This window comes from Equus przewalskii, chromosome 17, assembly GCF_037783145.1.
Source record: "Equus przewalskii isolate Varuska chromosome 17, EquPr2, whole genome shotgun sequence".
In the NCBI taxonomy this organism is placed as follows: domain Eukaryota; kingdom Metazoa; phylum Chordata; class Mammalia; order Perissodactyla; family Equidae; genus Equus; species Equus przewalskii.
Genome location: NC_091847.1, coordinates 46867017 through 46894173, shown reverse-complemented (window position 1 = coordinate 46894173; position 27157 = coordinate 46867017). Strand labels below are relative to the sequence as shown.

At 36.7% G+C, this 27157-nt stretch overlaps 1 protein-coding gene across 3 annotated transcripts in view; it reads right to left on the bottom strand.

The window, feature by feature from the left end:
• The window catches only part of B3GALT1 (beta-1,3-galactosyltransferase 1), a 322833-nt gene extending 313263 nt beyond the window's left edge, over positions 1 to 9570 (bottom strand). For 2 of the 3 annotated variants that reach the window (XM_070580061.1, XM_008544505.2), the window contains exon 1: positions 9467 to 9570. The gene's annotated coding sequence lies outside the window, so the exon portion shown is untranslated. Of the gene's footprint in view, positions 1 to 6728; positions 7327 to 9466 lie in introns of those variants that run through there. The other variant, XM_070580060.1, reaches the window with a different exon arrangement.
• Positions 9571 to 27157: the final 17587 nt, after the last annotated feature.

Genomic DNA, 27157 nt, shown 5'->3' with positions numbered 1-27157 from the left:
AAGGAAGAGGAAAAAGGAGAATAAGGGGCAAAGTCTTGGCCTTAAATGTGAATCTGATCTCCTTCAGAAAGTTCCTCACAACGGGTCCTGAAATTCCAAATAACTTCCGCCATCTATCACATCAACTTTAACACACTCTCCCAATTGGTTTCTCAGAGGAACAAGCCCATCCCTTTTCTTATATTAAGATTTTTTCCGTTCTTTAAATGTCCAATCTCCCACTGCTTTCAAAGCACTTTTTCTAGTAGGCTCGCTACATAACATAAAAAGATATTTCAAAAAATGAATTCTAGGTCATAGCAGAGAGAGCAGACACCACAGCTGACTGTACCAATTTTATAAATTCTTGACTTCTCTATACCTTTTTATTAACATTCTGACAGAAGTATATTGAGTTATTACTTATTGCTATGTTTTAATTCTTACAAACTTGTTAAAAATATCCAGTAGGGGAGCAATTGAAGAGACTATCAAATATTGACAGGCTCCACTCTTAATGCTATGATAACCATGTATTTCTGCTAACTTTTTGAAACCAGAACATCAACGTGTCCTAACAAAAAAATGCTCGAGGCATTAATAAAATACAAGCTTTGGTGATGACCTGAAAAAAACCACTCTTCAGGCCCGAGGCTTTCTGCAAATTGAGCAGTACTGCAACATCACCCCACCAAAGCATGTGGGGACCTCAGTTCTTCAACATGTCAATTCTACGCCTTGTTATGAAATCAGAGCAGACGAGGAGAGCAAAGGGGATGAGAAGTCGCGTGCATACTACTTCAGTTTGAAGCCCAACACATTTAATTTTTGTCTTTCAAACTTGTCAACACTTTTTAGCAAAGACAGATTTCAAAATGTTACTAAAATATCTTTAATGCATAGTGGAAAACTAATAGACTCCTTGTCTAGGAGACTACTAATTCCTAACAGTGCAGATTTTTCATTGTGTCTGTATAGGGAACATGACCAGTTGGGTACTTAGTAATCCCATGCTCTCAGTCAACTGAAACTGCTCTCTCTAGGGTCGTCACTGGCTTTTGTGACCCCACTGCCTCTTCTCTCAACCCTACTGGTTTTGTGTTTCTGCTATCTTTATTCTCCTTAATTGTTTTGCTGCATTTGGGACCTGTGAGCCTCTTTTTCTTAGCCAAACCCTCTTTCTACAGCTTTAAGGACAGACAGGATCCTGGTTTTTCTCTGACTTCTCCAATCTCCTTCACTTTCTCTAACTGACTTTAACCATGGCATGGCCCAAGTCTGACTCTTTAATTCACTCTTCTTTCCATCTATTTTGTCCTTTAGAAATTTAATCCCATCTGGCCTGAAGCAGAACTGCAGAGGAAGACTCTTTCCAGTAGCAAAATCCTCCATTTCAGTAGTTGGTGATTTGTATAATCCAGCATTTTGGCTTGAGATAGATTTTAAATTCAAAATGTGGCTGTTCTTGGAATACTCTAACCACACTCCCACTTTAGGGTCTTTGCGCTTCCTTTTCCTGATCCCTGGAATGCTCTTCCTTCAGGTTACTGACTCCCTCTTACACATTCCACAAATCTTTGCTCCTTCTCAATGAGCACTTCCCCTCCACCACCCCCCGCCTGGACCATCCTATGTAATACTGCAAACTGCTGCCCTTTTTCTCCTTGATTTGCTTTACTCTTGTAGGGGAGGAAGACTTTTCCTCTACCTAATGTGTGTTCGTCTGGCCGGAGAATGAATTAAATTCACATGAGACAGAATAGCAAATTAAGAGAAAATTAAACGAAGCTTTATAACATGTATACATGGGAGAGGTCAGGCAAGCTGAGCAACTGGCCAAAATGGCCGAAACCACCACTTAAATATCTAAAGACAAAGAAGGATGTTGGGGGTGGAAGGGGAGTCTATCATGGGTGATTACCGCACAAGTACAGTAAACAAAATGCAGATTTAAGTCCTTGCCTTTGGCATTGATTAAGAGTTTCTAGAGACAAGGTCATCTGCCCTTCTTCCTGGTACAGAGGGAGATATCTTTATAGATGGAGAGTTCCTTTACAATGTAAATGTCTCTTACAAAGGGTAAGTAAATTCTACTTTTCAGTTGCTTTCCTGTCTGCAAAGTAACTAGCCTCAAATAATCATCATGCCAAAGAGCCATATCTTGGGGTGGCCAATTCCAGTCCCCACACTCTGTTCAAACTTGCATTTTTCTACAACATATTCAACTTCCAACATGTTATACAAATTATTTATTTTATTTACTAGCTATTGCTCCTTATGTTTTTTTTTCCCTGATAGAATATATGCTCTAGTTTGTTCACTCACGTCCCAGTGGCCTAGAACAGTGACTGGTACTTAGCAGGTGATTAATCAATATTACTGTAATTAAGCTAAAAAACTTCCCTTTATTATCCACTACCTTCTTTTTCTTTTGACTGCCAACAGCCAAGTCCAGGTTTCCTCTCATGATAATTAGCTAATTACCATGCTAATCTCATTTCCTGTTCCCCCTCTGTTTAATCCATTTCCTTCACTGTTGGCTGATTTTCTCCAAAACCTACATTTATCTTCTCATCATCCTTCTCAGAGACTTTCACTATAAGGCCAAGTCAAAATTCCTTATTCTGGGGCTTGAGGCCGAGCTCAGTATGACTACCAATCACATCCAACCTCATCTACACCCACTCCTCAATTAACTCTAGTCAAGCTAGCATTGGCTTTTTTCATTTAAGAAATATTTGTTGACCTCCTATTCCTAGGTCATATGTGGCATAAAACTAATTTACTGACAGTTTAGGCAACATGATCTAGAGGAACGCAGGTTTAAATAACAGCATTTATATTAAAGAAGAAATTGAGCCCAGAGAAGAAAGACACTTGGCTGACTTATTCAGTTACCTGTGGTCCCCATCACTGAAATGCCTCTCCCCTCCACCTTTCAAGTTCTTGGAAAGCAAACCACACCTATTTGTAAAGGTTCAAGTTCAACTTATTCCGTGATTGAGTCTCTGCCTTTCAAAAGTGTTAATTCCTTTTAATAAACATAAATAATAAATGTTTCGTCCTCCCACAAATATTCAAATGTGCCTTTCCTTAGTTTCCTTCCCTTCATCTTAAAAAACACTGATTTATAGAATACACATGCCTTTCCATCCAAAAATGCCGAGAAGCCTCTTCTCCCAGAAGGCATCTTTTGCCCAAAGCCAGCATCACACTTGGGAAGAAAAGGCTGAGAAGGGACCTGGGCCTCTAGGGAAGGAGTGTAGGGCTTACACTTCGGACTGGTGAGAAAACTGGCATCCCTTAATTGTATCACTCTTTCACTGCCATCTCTAAGTGTCTCAAGGTCTCATTTTCTCACCACTTCTTGTCTTAACATGACGTTGTTAAGACGATATGAAGCTTTGGGTTTCTGCAGCATTACCCTACCTCTGCCACTAATGCTTAAAATGTTCTTCTTCTAGAAGGCCTTCACAAATAATCCTCTTCATGCTACTCTTCCCTTCCTCTGAACTTCAACTTTATTTACTATGTTATATACATTAAACACTCTAGAATTTCACATTATTTTGTCGTATCTTTTTATTTTGTCACATGTTGATCATTGCAGAAATTCTTAGAGACATAAATTTTTTTCCCCACAGCAATGGCTGCAAACCCTTGGTAATCAATAAAGCTAACAGTAGAGCATTTGAAAAATTCAGATTTGAGGGACCCTATACTCAGACCTGCACGAATTGGATCATTTATCTAGTTTCTATGGAATCCATATTTTCAAAAAGCCCCCAAATGATTCTGATCATCAGCCAGATGTGGGTATCATTGCTTTAGATAATTTACCTGGGGCTCAATAGTAGAGTAATCTCAAAACATCTTTTGACTTAAAAATTATTTACTTTTAACCATTAAAAATTCATGACCAAAGCTTGTGATTCTGGATGTTATTGATTCATCTCATCTAGGTTTCAGATTCTAGTATTTGATTTTGTGAGTACCATATAATACAGCCAAGCACCGCATAACAACATTTTGGTCAATGACGGACTGCATATACGACGGTGGTCCTATAAGATTAGCACCATATAGCCTAGGTGTGTGGTAGGCTACACCATCTGGGTTTGTGTAAGTAGTGTAGGGGAGGAAGAAATTTTCCTCTATCCTTCTAGGTTCTTCTGGCTTGTCTAAGAATTAAATTGACATGAGACAGACTAACAGGAGAAAAATGAACAAAAGTTTAATAACATGTATACATGGGAGAAACACAGGAAAACTGAGTAAATCACCAAAATGGCCAAAGCCTTCATCTTAAATACCATCCTCAGCTAAAAACAAGAGGAGATTTTGGGAGTGGGGAGAGTCATGGACTCAAAGGGAAGGAAAGCAATTCACAGGTAGGTGAAAGGGAGCAAATGTTTGGAAAACAAGTGTTTGGCAACATAGAAACAGAAGAACACAGAAGGGAGCCCAACAAACAGGCTTTTTTAGGCTCCTCCCTGTCTACTACCTAGTTCATGCTATGCTAAGGAGATCGCTCACTTCCTGAGACAGGTTTTTTTTTTTTATCTGAATTCTTTTAGGCAGTTAAGGGGGAGGTAACAAGACAAACTTCCTGAGTCTATTGTTTCTTAAAAGTAATCAACCTAAGATAATCCTTATGTTAAAGAGACACACTTTTGGATGGCAAATTTTGTTCCCCTTCAGTACATTCTATGATGTTCACACAATGAAATCGCCTAATGACGCATTTCTAAGAACATATCCCCATTGTTAAGTGATGCATGAATTTTAGAAATTTATTTCTAAAATTTTAGAATTCAAAATATCTGAAATTTCAGCACATGTACATACATATTTTATGTGGAAACAGCCTATCAAACATATAGTTGTGGATTCTCACTTTTCTTGTGATGTAACATCACGTTAGACACTTTCTAAATGTCATCATTCTTCAAAACAGTGAAAATAATAGTCTTTTGGGATGATTAACTTAATCATTTCTCCACTTTTGGAATTTTTGGATATTTATCATTTCCCTGTAATTGTAAATATCATAATTGATACCTATGAAATAAACATTTCATTGAATATTAATATGATTTATTATATTTTTTCTTTTTAGAAAATATTCTCTTTACAAAATATGCATTTCATTCTTTTTTTAAACTTTGTAATCTTGGACACAATTTTTGTGCTGATTTCTCCAATTAGCTTGTTTTTTCATTTTCAGACTCTTAAGGCAGTCCTCCATCAACCACTCCACTGTAAGGGGCCATGAAGTTACTCAATCTTGTTAGCACATTCTCTTGGCTCCTATATTTGGGCCTGATCTCCCTCTCACCCAGTTCTCAGGGGTACTTTCTAACATCAACCACACTGCAGGGAGAATTGTAAATGGTACAGATCAATGTTTTTTAAAGTGCAGCCTACAGGTCACTTGTAATAGAATAATCTAGGTGCTTGTTAAAAGTGAACAATCATGGACACTTCCAATTACTCAGACATCTAGGTGTGGGGTCTAAGAGAACGAAAATTAAACAAAGACTCAAGGTAATTTTTATGCACATTGCTGTTTGAAAAACCAGTCTTCCATATACCATGATAGCAATGAATTAGGAACCTAGATTTAAGGTACATCCAATGCCAACACACCTCTTACCATTCTACTTCTCTATAAAAATCTGTATACGTATACGTATTTAATGTGACTACTAATACAACACAATTCCTTTTCCTCTCTCTCTCAACTCCCCTCCACTACAATGCATGTTTTTTAGAAAGTTGAGAACATGTCTATTTTATCTGGGTCAGCCTCTGAATTCTCTTCTTGACCAGGCCCTGACCTTGGGTTCTCTCTGGCCTGCCTAATTTAGTGTTAACAAGGAATCCTGCTGAGTCAATTTATCAAAAATTCTCTTCCCTTGACATCTGATCACACTCCCCATCCCCACCCTCCATATCTTATCACCTGGTCTGCCTTCGGCAAGAATCCTGTTGAGTCAGTCTAGCAAGGATCCCCTAGTCTCTCAGTAATTTTCCATGCACTGATCCCCACTCAGCTCCTTGGCTGTAAATCTCCACTCATCCTTGTTGTATTTGGAGGTGAGCCCAATCTCTCTTCCCTACTGGAAAACTCCATTTCACTAGTCCCTCTTGAATAAAGTCTTCGTTTCTGCCTTTAACAACTGCCATGAAAATCTTTTCTTTAACACGGACATTATGCTATATTTTGAAGATAGAAAGATAAAAGGAGCAGTCCTTATCCTGAAGAATAACTCTCTAGTATGAAAGTTTATCTTATCAGAAACATTTACAAAATAATACAATCAAATCCAAAGCAGAAACATAGACCAAGCATACAGAAAAATTACTATAACTTGAAAGGATTGTGAAGAATCTCTTCCTATGACTATATCTGCATAGCTGAATTTAACTGAATACAAAAATTAGAAATGCCTAATTTGATGTGGCTTATATATAACACTGTTGTTCATGCTGAAAGCTAGCTTTAAATAACACCAAGCATGGCCTGTTTTAATATCAGAATCTATAAAACATGCATATTTCATTTTTTTGAAACAAACAAAAGTATCTTTGATATACTCTGCATGTTTTCACTTTAATGGTGTATTATTAGAAAAGCCTTTGCCTATTATGACCTCTTCCTATAATAGAGAATAATAGGTATACACAGACATACATACATACACACTTATGTACACACACACACTTATCTCATAAACTTGCCTTACCACAGTGGATGTTGCCAGGGGAAAGCTCAGATTCTTCTTCTTCCTCTTCTTTTTGTTTTGCTGAGGAAGATTTGCCCTGAGCTAACATCCACTGCCAATATTCCTTTCTCTGTATGTGAGTGCCGCCACAGCATGACCACTGACAGACAAGTGGTGTAGGTCCACACTCAGGAACCAAATCTGTGTTGCCGAAGCAGAGTGCACCGAACGCAACTACTAGGCCACCACAGCTGGCCCTCAGATTCTTAATCAATGTCATTACCAAGTAAATACTGAAGAAATTTCTAGTGGCTACGTTCTAGAGTATTTCTAGAGTCTTCTGGGCAGTAACAATCTCTTTTGTAATTAATTTTATTAAAAACCTAAGATTGGGGCTAGCCCAGTGGTGCAGTGGTTAAGTTGGCACGTTCTGCTTTGGCAGCCCGGGGTTCACTGGTTCAGATCCGAGTGTGGACCTACACTCTGCTTGGTAAGCCATGCTGTGGCAGGCGTCCCACATATAAAGTAGAGAAAGATGGGCACAGATGTGAGCTCAGGCCAGTCTTCCTTAGCAAAAAGAGGACGATTGGCAGCAGATGTTAGCTCAGGGCTAACCTTCCTCAAAAAAAAGAAAAAAAAAACCCTAAGATAATGAGAAAACCTGTTGGAATGCTAAAATCCAAAACACTGACAACAGCAAATGCTGGAGAGGCTATGGAGCAACAGGAGCGCTCACTCATTACTGGTGGAAATGCAAAAGTGGTACAGCCACTTCAAAATACAATTTGGCAGTTTCTTATAAAACTAAACATATTCTTACCACATGATCTAGTAATTACATTCCTTGGAATATACCAAAATGAGTTCAGGACTATGTTCCACAACAGTATGCAGAGAACTTTTTTCATAACTATCAAACTTGGAAGCAACCATGATGTCCTTCAATAGGCAAACAAATAAACAAACTGTGGTACATCTGTACAATGGAATATTATTTAGCAATAAAAAGAAATGAGCTGTCCAGGCACAAAAAGATATGGAGGAAGTTTAAAAGCATATTGCTAAGCGAAAGAAGCCAATCTGAAAAGACTATATACTATACAATTTCAATTATATGACACTCTTGAAAATGCAAAACTCTGGAGGCAGTAAAAAGATCAGAGGTTACCAGGGTTTCAGCGAGAGAGCGAAGGGCAAACAAGGAGGAGCACATGGGATTTCCATGGCAGTGAAACTATTCTGCACGACACAGTAAGGATGGAAATATGTCATTATACATTTTTCAAAACTCATAGAATGTACAATACAAAGCGTGAACCTTTATATAATGGACTTTAGTTAATAAAAATGTATCAATATTAGTTCATCAATTACAACAAACACCTGACACTAATACAAGATGTTAATAATGGGGGAAATTGTGTGCATTTGAGGGAGGGAAGTATGTAGGAACTTGTAGCTTGCAATTAATTTTTCAGTAATTCTAAAATTCTCTAAAGAATGTCTGTTGATGAAAAACAAAACAAAAGAAAAACCTAAGACACAGAGGTTATAAATCAAACCAAATCAAAACAAAAGAAAAAAATCCTGGCAAGCTAAAACTGCTTCTAGAATTGTGGCCAAAGGGTATTTTATGCTAGTCTTTCATGGTGATGCTGCTGGGCAGCTCAGCTGTTATCTCGCCTTCTTGGGTGGTCACTGTGGTGGTACCTGAAACAAATTTGGAATAAGGCACAGAGGAAACACTAGAGAGTATTCAGGTCCCATTAGCCTGAAACCTATGATTTTGTAATATGAAGTCTGAGTTTTAGGTAGGCCTCGAATCTGTGAAAATCTCAATCATTTTTTGCATAATTACTAAGATAATAACAAAAACAGGACTTACCTAGACTAGACCAAATATTGAGGTAAGGCCTAAACTATACAATTACCCCAGACCATGGGGACTCCTGGTGACCTTTGTGGCAGATTTTGTCTTATGGAAACTTCCCCAGAGCCCAAGGACAACAAGGAGTCCTGCCAGAACTGAGATGCCTCCGTGAATCCTCTAGCAGAGGGCTTCTTTGTCACTGTGCTAATGGATGGGAAGGAGGAAAACAGTCTAAGTTCAAGTTTCTTGATATAAAATCAGGGACACTGTTCAATCTTGAGGTAAAATCAACTTCACATGAAAATTTAAGACCCAAAGTATCATTTTTTTTTTTCCCTAAGAAAAGCTCCTCTAAACCCAGACTCCAATCACGGAGATGCATAAAAAGCAGGGAACATTTTAGGATTTTCAAAAAGGAAAGCTTCTATTGCTCCCCGCAGAGCTCCCCCAAACAGATGTAGTGAGATTTGATCCTTTCGGCCCCGGAGCTGCTCTGGAGCTGCGCAGCCGTGCCAGGAGTCTCTGGCTGTGCTCAGCCTCTGCTGTGTACTGTGGAAATACCGTGCTTTCCATGTGCGCTGAAGAAGAAAAGGGCGGAGAACCATCTTCAGAGAGTATCTGTGCTTAAGGATATTTTAATCCAAAATGGCCAGATTGGTGCTTTGCGATTCTCATTGTTTCTACCTATCATTCTACTTCAAACATAAGAATATTTGCCAGGGAACTATTTCCAAACATCTTCACATGAAAGATAAAAAGCGTGAACTACCACGAAGCTATAAATAAATATAGAGCACCCTTAATGCTTTTGATAATACTGCCTATTTTTACTTCACAGTTTTGCTAATTTTCAAAGATTGCAAAACCAAAAGCAGGAATCAGCTCTTACCCTGTAACGAAAACTTCTGCCCTCGTCTCAGGGTAAAGCGTCTGCGTCTTCACACAATTCCTCCACTCCAGGACTGAGCAGTTCTTGAAGCGTCTCTACTGGGTCTAAGGAAAAAGAAAAATATATAAATAACCCTCTTGAGACGCTTCAGCTAACATTAACACTCGGTTTCAAGTTGTTCAGATTCTGTTTTTGCCATTTCATGAAATTTCCACGTATCTCGCATCAAATTGTTTCATACAAAATAATCAGCATTTAAAGAACACAATTTGAAGAGGAAATTTTCTTTCTTTAAATCACTTAGAACCCCCCCTTATCCATCTTTGAATGAATGGACTCTTTACCTGTTATAATGTCATATTAACTATTTTGCGCAATTTACTTACTTTTCCCTAAATTACAATTTTACTCTTTGGTCTGAATAATAGCAAATATTTTGCAAGAGAAGTCAAAAATTGGTAGGCTTAAACAGTCCTGTCAGTGGTTTCGCTAAAACTGTGTTATTGCTTTACTCTGCTACAAAATAAACGAACACATTTTGGTCTCTAATCTCCTATGCCTAATTTTTTTCTGACCTAAAAATCCCTCCCAGAACTCTAAGTACCCCATCAAGTCTATAATAACACTGACCTGAGCCAGTGAGAAAGGGTGCTCTGCCTGCATGTTCAATAGGATTGCCTTCCCTCACCACAAAGTTTCAGGCATTCTTTTTTGGAACTACTAAAGAAAATAAGCTGTCTTTGGCAGTCGATCACGGTCCTCTCTAATTCGATGAATCCATTTTCTACAGGCTTTGCTTGGCAAGCCTCTTTCCACTGCCTGTGAACTGACTATGATTCTTTGCAAACCTCCTTTGCAATTCTACCCAAACACTTCCCTCTACATCCTAGAGTTATACGCTATTGAAAATATATTTTAAAGAAGACTTTTAGTGGAAATACCTAATTTTGGATCTTGTGTACACAAGCTTGTGTACTCATGATAAATCCATCTTAACCTCTGAAACCTATTATGCACATGGTGTTTACCGACAAAACTGTCTCAAGGTTAAGGGAAACCAGTGGTGTATTGCTGTGTAAGGCCCAGAGAAGTCGGGAAGTCTGGGCTGTGTCACCAACTCTAAAATGTGCCCCTCTTTATGGGTTTGGTTTGTCAAATAATCTGCCTATGGAGGCTCATGATACTGGTTGGACAGTGTTTCTGAACTCTATTTCTAAGAATCATATTCTATATATATTTGGAATTCTTAAGAGCAAATAGTTGGAGATTGGAGAAAGTGGGACCAACAAATCCTCCCAGCAGAGGCATTCAGTAGTTTTTTAAATATGCAGTCCTTCCTTATTAATCTTATTATTTTTAACCTGGGTAATTTTTTGACTCCCATTAACCCAATTAAATGCCAATGAGAACAATATGAATAAATCTAAAAACCATAAAGTAGTGTGAAATTATCCAGACACAACAAAGTACATATTTTATGGTTACATTTATATAAGTTCTAGAAAAGCAAAAACATAGAAAAGGCTATGGTGATAATTAGAACAGTGTTGCAAGGGATTAACTGGAGAGTGGCAAGAGGGAACTTTCTGGAATATGGAAAAATTCTATATCTTGATGGGGATAGTAGTTACCTGGGTACATACACTTGAAAAAACTCTATGGAACTATGCCTTCAAAATGTACCTTTTATTATAAGTATATTATACCTCAATAAAAACAAACAATGGGACTCAAAGAGACCTGTCAGTTTTGGAATTATTTTGAATCAGGAAGTTTTTAAGATGGCATCTTTACCTTCTTCCTGGACAGTGAAAAACAATTCTTCATTCTTTTATTCGTGCATCCACTTAACAAAGCTTCATTAAGCACAAATATATCCAGAGTTAACACAGTGGCAATGTGCTAGAGAAAACAATAGTTGGCAAAACAAAAACCACCCCTATTATGGAGCTTGGAATCTGTTGGGGAAAATAGACAATTAAACTGGACAACGAGTTATGGCTGCAGCATTGAGAGAAGGCCCATGTTTTAACCAAGGGCTTGCATCAAAACAGAATGAACTATTTTATCCTAAACCCCATGCCAGTCTGAGCTGAAAACGTTGGTATTCACTGAGTCTTTAAAATCTGTTAGAGTGATCAGACCAAAGCAAACCAGATAATGTTTTTTCTATTAAATCAAGCCTATATATTCTCTAAATCTACTGAATCAAAACATCACAATACTTTTCATGTCAAATTTCATTTGGACATTGAAGTTTTTTTAAACAAAATTTAGGTCTTCTACTCCCTAAGGCAGCTTATATACACAGCTGTCCACAAGGATAACATGGTGTTAAATGACCCTCTTTCCCATGAGCAGATCCCAGCTGGGAAGACAGGTGCATTTACTTCTGGTGACTCCGCTGCCAGTGAAGGATTTGCTGCCTCTCCCAACAACAAGCATTTTGCGTACTCATGATAAATCCAAGCTTGTGACAGGTGCAGTATTTGATATACAAACAAAGCATAACCATGAACAGAGCAGCATTCCTCTATAAAATGCTTTCAGGTAAATATATCTTCCTCACCATCAACCCCTCAAACACACTTTTAAATGAAGTCCTTCTGTGGGAAATCCAATTTTTAAAGCACATGAACATTTTCCTTGGCCTAACTGGTATCAAAAATCATTTTGTTCCTTTTTATGGCTTTCTAGTCCAAAATTCTTTCCAAAATGAGAGGAGAAATTTATAAGATTAAATAAATGAAAGATCATAATTAAAAAGCAAAAAAATAAAACACGAACCATATAATCAAATGATTGAATTTCCAAGCCTTCTAAGGAAGACTAGGCTACTATTTATTTTGTAAAACTGTCTAGAAGAAAACCAACATGATCTGTTAAAGATCGCTCTAAGAGGAAACATGCTAGAAACAGTGAGTAGTTAAAAAATTAGCTTTGGAATGAGCCGCTTACTTTAAACCAAGACCATAACGGATATTGAATGCCTTGTATTTAATTAACCAAACATCCACAACATTACCTCTTACTGTTCTCTACTGACCTTCCCAGTCTCTGACCAGACAACTTAGGGTGTGGGCTGCATTCAACTGGCAGGACAGAAAATGGCCACTAAACCCTAAAGTAACTGGGACTCTAAATAACTCTCTCTAGAGAGTTAATATGAGAACCATTCTATATACCCACAGAAAACATTGTCAGATTGCAATCCAAACTGTAGAATGACACTCTAATTACTTTCCTACTCTGGTCAGTGATAAATTCAGAAATCCTCTATTGCTGTTTAGGAATTATGGTTCCTGTTTGTGTAGGTTTAACATATTTAATATTTAAGAAATGTTTATATTTTGACCAAGTAATACATTTTTTAAAATCCCATGTTTTATTTTTATTTTAACCAAATAGTTGATGATTAGAATAGTTAACACAATGGAACAATTTCCTAGCATTTTAATATAATCTTTCCTTCCACTTCTCCAATTTTTACTCTTCCAACCCCATTTTAGATAGTTTTGGTTTCAATTCTTTCCTTCTGCCAATGTGAATATCAGCTCCCTGTGCTTTTAGTTTCTTAGTCATCTTTTGATATTTACTGGTATTTTAAGGAATACTTTAAGGAAATATGTGATATTGAATTTGTGAGATTTGAAGAACCCTGGCACATAAGTACTGGCACATAAGACTTCCTCAATGTCAATCCATTGGATGCATTATTTTGGTGCAAAATTCTAGAAGATTTTTAATGGTTTTTATATTGTTACAGCTTTCTTCCCCACTAACTCTCAAAGATGTCACATCATGACATTTAGTCTGAAGGCTTGCATCCAATAATAAGATAAGCTCTCTCCATTGGTCCTTAGAGCAAATTTTAAGCAGCTCCAAACTTGTTAAATCTATTAAACACTAAAATCTATCTAACATCACTGAAACAGTTTGAAAGTGGAACTAAAATCTTTGGAACTAGTGACTTAGGACTGAATTTTTCCACAGGTTTAATTTTAGGAATGAGCTTTACTGCATATGCACACGTTAGATAAGTTCAAAGTATATATTTAGCTTCTAGCATGTGCCAGTCACTGTGCAAGGCACTACAGAAACATGAATAAAACATAGCCCTCCCTCTAAACTAACTCATAGCTAAGACAATGAAGGTAAGGAGAAAAAAACACATAAAAAGATAATTTAATGCCATTTGGCAAGTGCTGTGACAAATGTGTGACACTGGACTATGAAAAAAATGTAGGTTGGACACTCAATTTCCCAGATGAGGTGGGAAGCACTAGGATGGGTTCCACAAATATTGATTGAGTGTCTAACTTAGGGACAATAACGTGTCACCTAAACCAGTCCTTAAGATACTGTCCTGATTATTAGCTGCATATCTCATTAGACACATACACACTTGGTTTTGCCCTGTTTTTCAATCAATAATCTTTTCTTTAATATTTTCGTTAATATTTACCATGTGGCTACTTCAGGCAGAATTTTCTCACCCAGAAAATGCAAGTACCTATAGGGTTATTGTGATATTTAATGAAATAATATTTGTAAAATATTTAGTGCAATACCTGGTATGTAGTAATTGCCATACTTATTGAAGATTTGGCTTGTCAATCTAGCTGTCTGCCCTTGGGCAAAATTTTCATGCATAAAAGATATGGGATTTGTTATCACAGTTCTTCTTTCCTCAGAAGACATTCAACTTGTCCAAATAAGTTGTTTGGTGTCTATATCTGAGGGGAGAGCTACATATTCCTCTAACACTAAAGTCTCATATGGAGCCATTTGTGGCTAGAGATCAGTTCTCAGGGGAGATAGCTGAGCCGAGGAGGTCTTCAAGGTTTCCAGATATCCATGGATAGGTTCTATGGGGTCTGTATATTCCTCTTAAATATAATGGATAGACAAATTGTGAAAGGCTTTGAAATGGACCAAAAGAAGACTGGATTCTTCAGTGAAAAGGAAGCATTATCTAGCACACACTTCTGAGTTATTTGATTCTATGGAGGGCAATTTGAGCTGTTTTGCAAAGCTGTACATTATAGATAACTGATAGCAGTTAAAAGGATACTTATCCAAAGACGCACAAATTCCTTCTGGTAAAAAGAAAGTTGATTTCTCTCCCAGCTCCAACCCTAGGGGGAAAAGCTAGTTTTGCATCTATTTGTAGATTCATTTCAACATTCCTGGCTCAACTATGTATGTACAAGTCAACATCTTATTAGTTTCCTCATTAATAACCGAGTTAAAATTTTTGACAGTTGTTTCATATTTGTGTAACGATCTTGAGGGTGCTTTTAAAAAATTATCATTTAATCATATTTTTTTATATTCATGTTTTGATTTCCCCTAATAATTAAAAAAAATCTCTAAGTGATTTCTGTGTCTTCTAGACTACTACCTTATAACCAAGTACTGCCATATGAACCCAGTGTTCATGTTTGTAGATACAATCATTTTGGCACCAAGAAGTATTAATAAAAATAGAGATAGGAAAACGTCAATGATAACCCCGTACAAAGAGCACTTCCACAAACAAAATTTTAGGAGAATTGTCGCCATGCAGTACACTATTGCCATGCTGGATACAAGAATCTGTACATAGAAAGACAATGCCATATTCACATGCTGTACAGATATTTCATTTCCGTACAACTTCTCCTGTTACATTAAAAACCAATATTGTGAAATTGAATTGCTCAGATTTGTAGATCTATTTGTATTTTATTTGTAATTATGTTTTGTAAGAGGCAGAAGCATAAGGCATTTATGCCTGGTTTTATGTTTGCATATTATTAAGTAATATTACAATAAAAGTGATTTTATACAGGAGTTCGAAGAGAAGATTTTTGCCCTTGTTTTTTTTTCCCCCTTAAAAAGACTCTACATATTATACAAGTCTAAGAAACACTGGCTTGAAAGGTTGTGGAAAATGTATATTCCAAATTTCACATTTGCAGAAATTTAGCATCTAAGAGATTAAGCTCTGGTGTCCTGAAAGAGTTAATTTATTTCAATCTCATGATCATTTTTGATTCTTCCTGAGTACCCATCAGATCATGTAGTATAAGAACAAAGAAGGCCCAAAATAAATGTCACTATTTTTAAAAAATCTAGTCATAATGGAGCTTTGAAAGCTCTCCTGTGTAGCTGTAAAATATCATTCATCTCTTCAGATTTTGATATATTATTAATTTGAGTTTAGTAATATTAGAATTAGAGTATGAGATTATTTTATTAGCAAAGAACTGCAAGGAGAGATGGACTGATGTGGTATCCATTTTAAACCCAAGAAGAAAGGAAATACAATCATGCATATCTTAACGACAGAGATACGTCCTGAGAAATGCATCATTAGCCGATTTTGTCATTGTGAAAACATCACAGAGTGTACTTAAGGGAACAAAATTTGCCACTCCAAAATGTGTCTCTTTAACATGAGGATTATTTTTAGTTGATTATTTTTAAGAAACAAAAGACTCAGAAAGTTTTTCTTGCTACCTCCCCCTTAACTGCCTACCACAATTTAGTTAAAAAAATTTGTCTCAGGAACAAAGCTATCAGCTTAGCATAATATGAACTAGGTGCCAGACAGGGAGGAACCTAGAAAAGCCTGTTTGTTGGGCTTCCCTCTGTTCTTCTGTTTCTGTGTGGCCAAACAACATTTGTTTTCCAAGTCAGTTTTCCTGGCTTTCTTCCATGTACACATGCTATTAAACTTTTGATTGTTTTTCTCCTGTTAATCTGTCTCATGTCAATTTAATTCTTAGACTAGCCAGAAGAACCTAGAAGGGTAGAAGAAAATTTCTTCCTCCCCTACAGTACTTGTACAAACCTAGATGGTACAGCCTACTACACACTTAGGCTATACAATACTAATCTTATAGGACCACCATTGTATATGCAGTCCGTCAGTGACCAAAACGTCATTGTGTGGCACATGACTGCATACCAATCTGTGTTGTTTAAACCAATACAGTCAGTTTCTACTCTTCTAAAAACCAATAGCCTCTTGGGAAATGATAGCTACTAGGTGAGAAGTATGTTTTAGTTATTTAAAAAATACATTTCTTTCTACTTTTCACTTAAAAGAGGCTTTTACAGAACTCAGTCTTAAAATTGTATATCTTGAGTTGACTCTTTTGGGGATCTAAAAGAGTGTTCTCTCTAGTGGTGAAGAAGGAAATACCAAATACCTAGTTAAATCTTCCACCAGACAGAACAAGTAAAGATTCCAGGTGTAGCTTTCAACTTCTTGGAAAGGTAGAGTTTGGGAGATAATACCATGTGGAATGTAAGCTTGAGGATTTTTGATATCTACCCAGTGACTGAGGAATCCCCAGCATTTAGCTAATTAGAGACATGTCCATTTTTCTTTTGTACTTATTTATCCCTAGTTCCTGGCACATTGTAGGCATTCAATAAATGAATCAATGCAGTTTACAACTAGGAGGGTTCAACCAAGACAGCATGCTCATGTTAGAAGATTTTTAAAAACAAACTTAGTGATAGCATGTGCAGCTCTATTATAACAAAAATATTTTAGCATTAATTGTGTTTTAATTGAAGAACATTATTTAAGTTAGAATATAAAGATATATAACTGGCACATTTATTGTTTTGTTTTTGTTTTAGCGTGAAGATAGGCAAACATAGATAAATATACAGTCACACCTATCATTTTATTCAATTGCGTATTTCTTTCTGTAGTGGGGTATTTTGCTATTAAACTAAATGCTGATTTTTTCCGTTTCTTTTAGTTCTATTTTCCCACTATATTTAAGTAGCGGAGAGGACTTTCTCTATGCTTCAGGGTATGGTTGCCTCAGAGAGAAAAAAGAATCACAGTTTTGGTCATTGAGCAATTAATTTGACCTTTTTAAGTCAAAAATGTAGACAATAGTCTTTAAGACCACGGTTTTGAGTTGCAAGCACCAGCAGCTTGAGAGGAAAAACATTCCAAAGCCTGGACTTAAATGTCAAGAGCCAAATCCTGGAGGACTTGGAGCAAAGGGTTTAGGCCACAGAGAGGGTGGAAAAAAATCAGTGATGCCATAGGAACAGTTTTCCTACAAAACAGAGAGGTGATAAAAATAAAAATCTTTCTGGACTAGAAAAGAGAGAGAGATAGGGAAAGGAGAACAAAATGAGTATAGATAGTGTAGGGGAGGAAGACAAATCCTCTACTCTCTGGGTCCTTCTGGATGCACTACAAATTAAATTGGCATGAGACAGAATACCAGAAGAAAATCAAACAAAGCTTTATAACACATATACATGGGAGACACTCAGGAAAACTGAGCAACTCACCAAAACGGCAGAGGTTCTCATATTAAATACCATCTTCAGCTAAAGACAAAGGAGGATATTGGAGGTGGGGAGGGTCAGTTATGGGAGATTACCAGAAAAGCACAGTAAGCAAAAGTAAAGTTATTATGCAGATTTAAGTCCTTGCCTTCTGCATTGATGAGAGTTTCTAGAGATAAGGTCATGTGGCCTTCTTCCTGATACCTAGAGAGAGATACCTTTACAGATGGAGATTTCCCTTACAAATGTAAATATCTCTTACAAAAGGCAAATTCTGATTTTCAGAGCTTCTTCCACGTCTGCAGTTTTTAAAAGTCACCAGCCCAAAATAATCCTCAAGCCAAAGAGACACATTTTGGGATGACCAATTCTGACCTCCTATAATAGTATGAATGGCCATATTCTCTGAATCTACTTTTGGGTTGAAACTCTGGAGAGTTCGGTGACAGAAACTCCACAAAATATTTAATAACTTTTGCACTGGTGACTCATCCCATATCTACTCTGGAATTTGAGAAGAAAATAATCTTACCAGTTACCCTTCATCGAACTAGTTAGCTGCAGAGGGTAGAAATGTCAGCTAGGCAGATCTAGGGAAGGAGAGCGACTGAGAAGGACCCCTATCTTACCCAAGTTTCCTTCAGCTGTCAAGACGTATGAAGAAAACAACAGATTTCTCAAGATCATGACTGAGGAACAAAAGATAGTTAAGAGTTGAGAATCACTAAGCCTAAAGTGTTACTTTACTGGATGTGGGGGGATTCCAGAGCTGAAGAAAGTTTGCAGGATGGGCAGCTCTAGCTAGGGGTCAGACGGAAGGTGCTGCTAAGTCCCAGAGTACCACAAAGCCAGTAAAAGCCAAACAAGAGCCTAGGTCTGCAGGGGCAGAATTCCATGGTCCCACAGAACATCTTCCATGTTATCAACGCCTATACGACAGAAGTCAAATGACAACCAAAACCACAGATGACAGAGATGCAACCATAGATCAGACATCCTGATTCTAGGATAATATATAAAAACTCAGTAGGAAAACGAAGGAAGGGGTAGGAAAAAGTGGTGACGGAAAATTGTGAATTAAATCAAAAGTGAGTAAGCTTGAAATAAGAGATGACCAAGTTACTTTCAACTGGCAAGATTAAATTTTCTCCTGCCAATCAAAAAAGGACCAGAGAGTTGATTTACACTTACTAATAGACAAACGAAAGTTGTTTTGTTACACACTTGAATCTGTGACTTGTTACATTTCCTTCTCAGTCACACATATTTTTTAACACAAAAGCTAATACATACAAAATATATGCTCTCCCACAAACACATAATAATCCACATTTAAATAATCAAATAGTAACTAACAGAGAGCAGAAGAGATTGTTCTGCAATTACTGGATCCTCAGCATAATGCTTGACATAAAATACGCATGAATATTTTTGAATAAGTAATTGAAGAATAAATTAATCATTGCCAATACACATCTGGATAATAATAATAAATGCTAATATTAGTGATCACTTAGTTGTACTAAACTTTTGTCTGTACCACCTCATTTAATCCTCACCTACTTATATAGTAAGTAATATTGTTATTGTTATTTAACAGAGTAGGAAAATATGGTTTATAGGGGTTAAATGACCTGCCCAAGATCCCAGAGCTAGTAAGTAGCATATCTGGGATGTAAGAGTGCACAATCTGAAATACTACAGAGGTGACTCTTGATAAAAAAAAAAAAAAAGTTGTTTTTGAATATTTGAAGCAATTTTGGAAAGTTGGTACCACATTATCATTTGCTTTTTTTGTCTTTACAGTTTTTATTTTAGTGCCCTCGGTTAGTATCACAGCATGGCAGATCTGGGAGGGACTCTAGATATAAATCACCTGGTTTAGTCTCCTAGTTAACAACTGATAGAATTGACCCACTCAAGGGCACAGAGCAAACTAAGTGTTCTTCCTTTAGGGAAAAACCCTCTTGCTAATCTATTTTCCTTCAATATTTTCTCTTTTTTCCTTGCCCATTTTAATTGTTAAAAGAGTTGGAGTGGTGAAGAGTAGTGGTGTTTAGGATTGCGAAGGATTGAGAACAAGAGATCAGTCGATGAAGGTTGAAGTTAGAATTGGCAAAGCAAACTCCTTTGCATAAATATAGTACTAAAAATAGTATCTTAAGCTATGCTTTTAAAGAGCTTGTCAAATCTATCCATCGTAAAGGAATTCTTCATATAGCAGGAATACTATTATCTTGGACCTCTGGGCTATTTTATTGCAAAGCAGATTTTCCTATTTTGAAGATCTATTTTGTTTATATTCTATTTTAACGTTCTGGGTCAACTTGCACAATACCTAAAATATAATAAAAGATCAATTCTGCTTGAAATAATAAATAGATCTTCCACATGCCACTCACATGTTGGTGTTTTCTATTCTGTCATTCAAAATGTGTTTTTGTTGTTTATTTTCAATCAGCTTACTCAAAAAGCAGGGTGAACAAATAGATGTATTCAAAACTGATGATTCAACCAAATGTGTATGAGGAGAAATGATATCTTTAAAATGTTGAATAGTTTTTACAACCATCCTTTCTTTAAAACTATTAGACACCAAGGTACGTTGACAAATGGGTCTAATAGTTTCTTTGCAGTGGTCATCACTGAAGAATTGGTAATGCACTCTATTATTTTGTTAGACACGCACTTCTAGTGACATTATAGTGCCCATAAAATGGTCTGATAACTTACAATTGGGGAAAAAAACTAAAGTAATATATTACAGACTTCGTAAAAATGTTTCTTTGGAACTCACTTTCACAGTATTTTAGGATTTCACTGTATCATCCTTTCTCTTCTGTCTAATCTCATTTCATTCTTCTTATCATCCTTAAACTGTTCATGCAGCTAGTTTTTGTTTAAAGACTTCGGTGCTGTTATTTTTTATGGTCAATCACTGCTTAGCCTGGAGCAACAAATGTGCAGCCGAGTCAAGGATGTGAACACAGTGCGGCCAATCTGAGAGTGGGTCACATAACACCAAGGATGTCATTTCATCCTGCCCTCTAGTTCTACTTGCCGACATGTCTTTTTAAGCACTTTTAATTTATGTCCTTCTTCCACTTTTTCTGAAAGGCTAACATGTCACCCTCCTTCCCACGTACAGGGTTTAAATCAGCCCAACATTCAAAAGCACATATACTCCTAAGTGGAGAAATCTTAAACATGAAAAGCATTTGCCAAGGTCTTAGCTTTTGCTCCTCCTTTTGAGTTGAGCATTAAGATCCTTTGATGACTCCTAAAGCTTGAAGAATTAATGAAAACATGGATATGATCAAACAGTTTTAAAGTAATTGGCCAATCTGTTCCTTTTATCTTCTGCAGACAGAATTATTTACAAAACTACAATACTTACTGAAGAGAGGCTTTCTGAATATTCAGAAGAAACTTTTTTCTCTGCTTTTCTTCATATTTGGTCACCCTCCCTTTCTCTTTTTTCTTTTCTTCTTTGCCTCCTCTTCTTTAATTTCCTTCTTGCTAATGATTCCATTTCATCAATTAAAATTAAATATGAATTGTAAGTGATAAAATAAGTTGCTCAACTTTGCTCAAAAAGTTAAGGAAGTTATTATCTCAGTGAGACATGTAGAGGATGGAATTTCAAAATTTTATTTTTAATAAGTACCTATATTTTTAAATGAAGGAATAGACTTTTTCATAGAATGTTTTATTAAGATATTAAGACCCTAAAACAGCTGATAGAATTTCAAATCTGTCAACAGTATTCCTGGCTTAAAGGAAAAGCCCAAGAAGCTGTCAAGGCTTAACAGGACAAAAAGGATCATGTGTTGTATCTTTCAACATCAGTTGCTTTTGTAAAGCTGCAGACTCCAAAAGGGAAATGTGACTTGAGGCCACAACCATGTGGTCAAGATATAATATTTTCTGAACTTCAGATCATAAAAATAATAAATACTTATAACCACATCCACTGACATTAGAAAAATTCTCAATACTTCTAGCTGTCCTGACTCTGGCTGTGCTTATCCAAGATAAATACCTAGAGCTGCTAATTTGAATTCTAAGCACTGTCCACAATAGAAGTAAGCCAACTGCATGAATGCCATAGTGTTCTTTCTGATCCATTTATTATCATGAGTTGTTATGGTTTGAATTGCTTTCCCCCACAATTCATATGTGGAAGTCCTAATTCCCAGTACAGTAGGATGTGATCTTACTTGTAAAGAGGGTTGTTGCCCACGTAATTAGTTAAGATGAGGTCATCCTGGAGTAGGGTGGGCCCCTAATCCAATATGACTGTGCTCTTGTGAAATGAGGAAATCTGGACACAGACAGATACACAGGGAGAACGCCATGTGAAGATGAAGGCAGGGATCGGGGTGATGCAGCAGAAGCCAAGGAACAATGGAGATTGCCAGCAAACCCCCGAAAGCTAGGAGACAGGCATGGAACAGATTCTTCTTCACAGCCTTCAAAAAAACCAACCCTGCCCACACTTTGATCTCAGACTTCTAGACCCAAGAACTGTGAGACAATAAATTACTGTTGTTCGAGCCACCCAGTTTGTGGTACTTTGTTACGGCAGCCCTAGCAAGCTAATAGTTATTTAGTAAGAAGATATATAAAATCTGATGTGATAGTTACAAAGCATAGCATGTATATTTATTTGTTATTACAAGGAAATAAAATCTTCAATCATCCAGTAATTATACTGAATTGGCAATCCAAAATTTTTAGAATCACATTTATGTACTTCCTTTCGAGAACAAATTACACCATGAATAATTTACATTTTAACATCTGGGTCAAAATCCCATCAAATTTTAAGAGTCTACCAAATAGTGATAGAAAGAAACTACAAGATAGCTTCAAGAACCAATTAAAGTATTATTGACAGCTAGTTCAATTTGTGCCACATCATTTGCATCTGAGCTAACTGCAGTGGATCCAGGTTTTATGGGGTCTGAATCTTATACAACTTTGGGATCTCTACTTAAGAAAAAAAGACAAGATTATAAGTCAAAAGTTAGATTCATATGGAATGGACACATGTAGTGATAGTCCTTGAAGCTTAGTCTTGATTAACTTCACCTTAAATCAATCTCTGGAGATAAGACAGTGACAACACGGTCCAGAGACACACAACCAGTTTCACAGGGATGCAGTAATGTAAGACAATTTTGCTAGACTATAACTGTGAAATAAACAAAAGTGGAAACACAAGGGAAAAGACAGACAATGATGCCAAAAGATACTGCAAAAGTTCTAGACAGATCAATCCAGCCTAATCTCACGTCATCATTTCTCGACAAGCAATTGTGCTCTATAGACAATGAGTAAGACTGTGTTGATGAGAAGCCAAATCAATTAGTGGTCCAGTTTGGCAATTTAGAGCAAACAGTAAGTCAAAACAGCTATTGAAATATGAAACAACTGATTGATTAGAAATTCTCCATATTCCAGTTGGGTATCTCATGGACACAGTTTCATATACTAACATCTCCATTCTGTCCTTTTCCCTCTGTAGAATATTCAGTACCGAGCCTTTTTAAGGTCAGCTAAACAACCTGTGCTATTTCATGTGCTTACACCTCTGTCCTTTCTAGTTTCTCTTTTTGGTTATCATTCCTCTTTGTCTTCCCAGTAAATGTCTACTTACCTTTCCCATATGGTTCAGTCCCAGACCTTAAAATAATGGGTTGAGCTTCCATTTCTTTTCATTACTCTACATTACTCCAGGATAGTTATGTTCTTGAACCCATAAAATGTGATACATTGTCTAAGAAGAGACACTTTAAAGTCTCCACCTTTCTTTCCTGTTTATTCTCCTCACACGCAACAGCAATCCCTAGTCATCTTCCTTCTAAATTATCCTCAAACTCCTCCCGCAGCTTTGGTTCTCTCATATATTCCCCTTCCTCCTTCACTTGATTTGCGTAATCAAAGAACTGATCAGCCAAAGGCAGAACCTTTCGAGGAGGGCAGCGGAGGGAAAGAAACTAACAACACCCCCTTTAGCTCCAGGTGGAAGGGAAAGGCTGGGGACACTCTATGTTGATAATACATGCTTCGTCTCTTTGCAGAACCCAAATACTCTCAGACACTCCAGGAAAACCTCCTTAATGACCCACTGCTGCCTCTCTCATCATTAACTGATCACTCTCCCTTCCTTTTTTTTTTTTTTTTTTACTACCTCTGTACCTTTAACATGTTTATGTTATTGCACTGCTGATAATATATTGAAATTTATTTTTTTTAAGTCTGTTTCTGCCAAAGTATGTGAACTTCTTGAAATCAGGGACTCTATATTCTTAGTGCCTAGTATAGTGATGGGCACACAATACCTTCTCAGGTACTGTTTGTAAGAAAGTGTTATCTCCACAGCTTATTCCCAATGTGTCAGTTCCTTTGAGTCTTGTTTCTTTAGAATATATATGATAATTGGAAATGCGTTATGCTAACTTTTAGAGAGGCAGGCATATAGTAGTTGCTCAATAAATATTTATTGATTGAAAGAATGAATTTATACTATTTGAGCTTGCAGATAATTAACCTCTGCAAATAGACTTTAAGGCCCTAAGTAGAACTCATTGCAGATTTCTGAATACAGAATGTACCCAATACTGATTTCTTAATTAATTATATAATTAAGTAGTCAAATTCAGGCAAAATTTGCTTTTGGCAATTTTAATGTTTCACACAGAAAATGAGTTAACATTCCTTCATTTTTTTCACACAAAAAATAGGAAGGACAATTAGACCACACGTATATGGCAGCTCTGTTCCTTTGATGCTGCCAAATAAAGACTATACTTCAGTCACAAAAATGAAGAGTGAGGAAGAGCATAGCAAGCAGAGGGAAAAACAAGGGGAAGGCTTTGAAACAGGAGGAGCTTGGAAAGGTCAGACAAGAGAAAGGATAATTTAGTGTTTCCCAGACAATAGTGAGGGTTTGCTGGATGGGTTAATCTGTGTAGGATCTTTTAGGCTATGATCAGGATTTCAACTTTATCCTAAAGTTTCGTGGGAAGTCATTGAACCTTCAGCAGGGTGTGAGTCACCAAGCTGGATCCACCAGACCCAAGAAGTAGGAGGATTAGATTTTGTGGGGAAGACTGGATTAAACTCATGAATTGGGAGTTCATGAGTGGGAGGGTGCTGAGATGGTTTGGAAAGGTCTAATATACTCAGAGGCTAAGCCTTTGGCAAAGAGATTCCGGTTCATTCTTGTAAACATTTCCTACTCCACTTTTATTCTGCAGCCTTCCAAACATATGCACTGAGATAGGAGTAACTGAAAAATGTATATGTATGAATTCTGACTTGAAGTCCTATGACAGCATCTTATCAGCATCAGCATATAAAGATTGGCTAATTTGTAAATCCTGTAAAACCTACACCCAGATGCGTAGGAATAGCAGAGTTAAATATGCACTAATTATATTTACACAGTGAAAACATATTGAAATAGACACTGAAACGCCGAAACTAGCTGGTTAGTATATAGCCAATCATAGCAAGAAAGTGAACAGCAAAACCACTAGAAGAGCCGATTACAGAAAGGGAGTTCCTTACTATAGAGTATAGGAACCCTGAGCTTTCATGGTCTGATAGCACTTTCTCCTACTACAGTGGTTCATACTATGCCTCTGCTCTTCTAACCCCTGGCTGAAGACTCTGGGCCTCTCACTGAGAGCCCTGGAATTGGATAGCCACCATGAATGAAAGGTCATCCATAGTTTTACAGTGACTAATGGATCATTTGGTCACTTACCAAGAGTTTAAAGTACTAGGAACTTTTACTCCTGCTTCAAGAGGAGTATGTGTGGTGTATATATTAACAGGAATGTTAATTCTAGATATATTGAATAATACTACACTGGGTAGTTTTTTGTAATGTTCAATAATCCTATAAGTTATTTGGAAAGGCTACCTCTGGTCAGTTTCCATGTGCCACCTTGAAACCAATTCACTGTAGGTGTTAGACACCCTATAGCTTTGATAGCAATCTACCCAAACTCCGTATCAGCTGGATTTCCCCAATGCTCATTAGTTTCTGACAAAGGCTGCCAAAATCTCAGTTTCTACATCTGCTCTGTTAAATCTTCAACTCCAAAACCCATCTTTCATTTTCAATGGGAGTAATTTGGAAGATGGGATTTAGTATATTATTTTTTTTTTCCTTCTCAGCTAACTGTGAAGGGATAAAACTATTCTATCTATAAAAGGATAGTTTGAATATAAGAATGTGTCTTTCCACTAAGTCTTAGTTCTATTTATGTGACATAAATGAACCAAGTGTTGATTTTTATTTACAAAATGCACATGTATTTAATGTGTTTTAATTAATTAGCAGGTCCTATTCAGACGTAATAGTTCCCACAGGCTTTTTCAGGAGAAAAACCTAAACAAGAAAGAGTTTCTTCATCTTGTTTATCCAGTATTCTGCTTATCTATTTTTAGCAGATTCCTCTTTACTTTTCCCCAATGGACGGGATCAAGGAGCTGAAACTACATTATAATGAATCTCTTCAATCAGCCCGCTCTTTCTTACCTGCAAAAAGGATAACAAAATATCAAGCTGCCAAGAGCCACGAAGCCTATTTTCTATGTAGAATAATGAATCCTTGGGACAGAGGCTCTGAATGTTCCCTTCAATAGCTAAACGAAACTAATTAAGCTAGTTGGTAAAGTAGGTACATATTTTATTTTTAATTTTACATTTCCTCAATGCTTTTCAAAGTTCAGTAAATAGAAATAAGCTCCCAGAAACCAGTCTACTATATCTCACAAAGTAAAACTAAAATACTAGTGAATATAATCTTAAGTAACACTGTAAAATCTTCACCATGAGTTGAATGAATCGTGATACTGTGCAGTCAGTAGAGTGGGGGTGGGCTGTAGAGGTTATGGGGGTAGGGGCAACTTCAACTCATAAAGATGAGTTCCAATCCCTCTCCAGCTCCTTATGTTTCCAACTGCAATTTAGAAATCAACGTTAAAAAAGAAAAAAACCCAGAATACTTAATAACTATTGTAGTTATTAAAACAATCTCATATCACTCTATAAAGTATTATCTAAAATCCAAATCTTTACAACATTCCAATAAATTTCATTAGATTACAGCTATATCTATATATTATTTACAATTTAAAGTTATGATGTTGAGACCAAAATCTATTTCTTAATGAGAGAAAAGGAAGACAAAACATGTTCACGCTACTATTTCTATTTAATTTTTAATTGCTAGAACCCATAAAAATGAGTTAACTGATTTTTAGTTTTTCATGGATTGATCTGACAGCAGAAAATGATTAATGGGCCCATTCCTGGACATGATTATACCAGTGAACTTAGTGGACCTTCTGCCACTATAA